This window comes from Hesperophylax consimilis, chromosome 20 (assembly GCF_061612785.1).
Source record: "Hesperophylax consimilis isolate HC1 chromosome 20, BYU_Hcon_1.0, whole genome shotgun sequence".
Lineage (NCBI taxonomy): Eukaryota > Metazoa > Arthropoda > Insecta > Trichoptera > Limnephilidae > Hesperophylax > Hesperophylax consimilis.
The window spans coordinates 6,309,256-6,313,286 of record NC_142855.1 but is presented as its reverse complement, the minus strand read 5'-3'; positions in this window follow the sequence as shown (position 1 = coordinate 6,313,286).

Below are 4,031 nucleotides of genomic sequence, written 5' to 3'. Positions count from 1 at the left end.
AGTGATTGCTATTAAATCTAAGCTATCTCGAGCAAATAGGTTGTTTTTAAATACTGCCAATTTCGTATTTAACCCTCGAACGTTTTGATAATATATAGAGAGGTTAGAATTATTTCTCACTCTTAGAGTGTTTCGTTTTATCATTGGTTGCAACATTTCTCCGAAAAAACCACTCATTGAATGCAACATGATTTGGCCATATGTTCGGGTCCATATAAAACGAAAGCTTCGATTCCGGGACTCCGATCCGGAAAGAGGCGTAGTCAGCTTTGGCTGTCAATTTGACAACATCGTAAACAATTTCTTTGTTTATATTGAGAAGGAATTTTACAATATCCTCAACCGTAGTGTTGACATCAAATTGCCAGGCATGAATATACTTGCGCCTTTCAACGGCTATGAGGCCTTTATGCTCAGTCGCGGTACCATGAAGTACTGGTCGTCTTTTTTTCCTATGCGTGACTCGGCGCCAATTGGTGTTAGCCGAAGTGGAGGTATAAGCTTCCGTTTCAGATTCGGATTCAGTTGTATCGGTTTCTGCAGTCTTTGATGTTACAGTATCGGTAGGTTGGGCAACGGGAGTTGACATCTTTTTCGGTTTAGATGGGCCGGACAGCGGCCTCTTCCCCTTGTCGATGGTCCCAGAAACTTGAGTTGAAACTTGAGTTGATTCGCCTTCCTTTGCTCTAGCTGTAGCACGGGTAGACATTCGGCCTTTGTTTACGGTACCTTTCTGCTCTGTGCGGGCGGCCGGGTGACCGGGCGGCGGTGGGGGCGGGGGCGGGGGGGCAGTGACATCGGCCCAGCGGCGGGCGGTAAGCGATGTATCTACCTCGCCTCGCGATGTAGGTACACTTTTATCACTACCGACTAGTAGTATTGACTTTATTTCTTTAACATCAGCTGTTAGGCTGTCAACTTTGGTGCTCAACACTTTTATTATATTAGTGAGCACATGAAGCTCATTCATAAATAAACTTGGATCGCTCATTTTTTTGGCAAAGTAATAGTATTCGGAATGAATATTCAAAAACAAACGGCGCGCGGCGTAATACGTGCGTTCCGCCGGCAAGGTAATTCTCCAACTGATAAGCCGTGACATATCACCGTGATAAGCCATGATAAGCCATATCACCGTGATAAGCCATCATGATACAGAATGATGTTTTATAATACAAAAATACACTTTACATATTATATATCTTATAACCTCAAATTATTTTTGGAATGGAGAAAGTTTAAAAGAGATACTTTATTTTAGTGGTAAAATATGGCGAGACAACAGCTTGAGGAACTAGGAATTAAATTTTCACTGTCGAAATTTTCATTTCGACAGTGTCCTGCAAAGCAATATTACAAAGGTAAAATGAAAATTACTGATGGACGACAAGAGGTGAAGGAGAAAACAAGCAGCTGTCCTGACTGCGTCGTCTGAAACTCCTTTGTGATAATATACTTAATGCAACTTACTAGTTGGCTGAACACTCTCAGCATACTGCAAACATTCCTTCTTTACATCCGGAAGGTGGATGTCTATATCCATATACGGCATTTCACCAGCGCCTACTTCCTGGTATCCTGGTTCCGTCTTGATGGAAAAATTCTCTTGGTTGGGAAGGTCCATGGCACTGCTGTTATGTGATGGTAATTGGTTAATTAATAAACATTAATCAATTATTTTTGTTGTGTGTTTTTGGGGTGTTATGCCGTGCTGCGCTAACTCCTTCTTAAGCCGACGTTTCGGACAGCGTTGCAGAGTCCATCATCAGGGCAGATCCGGTAGATCCGAAGATCTGCCCTGATGATGGACACTGCAACGCTGTCCGAAACGTCGGCTAAAGAAGGAGTTAGCGCAACACGGCATAACACCCCAAAAACACACAACGAAAATGCTTTTGGCCGTGAAAATCTAAAAAATTAATTAATTAGTATAACAAGGCTCTTATAATAAGGGAGCTTGAACCCACTGATTGTGTATTCGAAGAATCTTACATTTAAAAACTTATTTGCGAAACATTAATGTCCAAGTCGTAAACAATAAAATCAACCTAATTAGAAACCCAATACTAAGTTTGTCCCCTTTTAAAAAAGACCACAAGGCTCGGTTAGGTTAGGTTACGTTACGTTATGTTATAGGTTAGATTATGGGTCGCCATTTCGTCAGTTTTGTTTAATCTGGAGAGCATATACAACATGACTCCTACTTCATTAAAAAAATGTGACCGCTCTTGACGCTTCGTTAACTATAATCTTGAAAGGAAAATAAACGAACCTCGACACAAAAACGGCTTAAGGAACGAATAAAATTCTGTGAACGAATAAATGTTCTTTTATCGAAAGAAGCAAACACTTTGTGATTGTTGATTGTATTTGATTTATTATTGACGGCTTTTTTAATTTCGAGGGCTTCTAAATTGTTTAACCTTATTCCAATTTTATGTAATATTGTAGTCCCAGAGGTTTTATCAAATGAGCAAATCATCTACTGGAAACTAACCGTTCAATTAGAATTAGGTTAAACAATTTAGAAGCCCTCGAAATTAAAAAAGCCGTCAATAATAAATCAAATATAATCAACAATGAAATCAATTTTACTGATGGTCCAATATTTAATTTATTCCGTTAACCTCTGATAAAACTGTTTTCTCCCTTCCCCCTCCCTTCCTACCCATCCTGTAATCAGTCTACATCCTTTCTCGTTCTAGCACTAATAAGGTGTCTGCTCTTTTATTTCTATCTCTTTCACTCATTGTTTTATTTTCTTCTCTATATATGTGTCTGTATGAAAATAACTTTTGTTGGTATAATAAGCCCTGACGAAGCTTGAGCTAAGCGAAACCCGGTTGGCTGTTAATATTAATTCAAAATAAAAGTGGTGTTTTACAAGTTTATTTTTTCATTTAATGAATAAATGTTCCATTCATATGGTTTCATTCGCTACACCCATTTAAGTACATTCAAACTTGTCCAAAAATATAACAAAACTTCGTTCCTGGCATCTCTATAAGGGTAATTCTTGCTTGTTGTATACCCAAAGCTAGTCAAATCATTAAAAATATAATTTCAAAAAATCCGTCAAAACTTCACGTCCTTTAGTCATGCCTGACATTTTTTTTATTTTATCAGTTAAATGTACGCTTAAAAAAAATTACGTAAGACGGCTCCATAGGCCGACTGAGAAAGGTTGAATCAACCACGATACAGATGATCCAACTTGGTTGAAAGATTGTGTGGTTGGATGTTCTAACCGTTCTCCTTAATAGCCACGCCACATATCACATACAACGCATCTCCACATGGTTCAAAATTCGGCAAAACTCAACCAGATTGATACAACCGCTTCACCAAACTATATGGTATGTAAGCACAATGCGCGAAGACGCACATAACCTCAATTAATTTGAACACAATATGGAACACGATCGATGGCATAACTGTCGGAATAATCCAGTAATATTTAAAGTAAATGGGTACTCACATTATCTTCTTACTCACAGTTAGCTGTTCAATGATCACAAGGAATCGCACATTTGATATTTACAACACATCAAGCTGTAAAGCGTCTTGTTCATTTGACAGATAGGCCGTAGCATAAATAAACAACTCACTAGATCGATATCTTCGGGCTTTTTGTACTAAGCAAATTAGTCCTCCATTTAACCATAGATATGCCAATATTTAAGACAAATTTATATGTGTGTAAAAATTACGTTATACAGTATGGAGGAAACTAAAAATAGGCGCAACCATAGACAATATAAATCTTCTTCACAGCCTACCCCATCACTAGCCTAAAATATATTTTTTTAAATAAAAATGTTTGACATGTCGAAATATTCCCACACAACAAGAAAGATCCATTCGATAAAGTGCTGTTATGCGAAAATGAGCTTAAAGTATCTTTCTTTAAAGCTCATTTTCTCAGGACAGCGCTGACAGGTGAATTCTTATTGTTCTGAGATGAGCAATCAATCTGTCGTAAAAATAAATTAAACTGACTTGAAATTTAGTAGTATTTGATGGCTATGAGT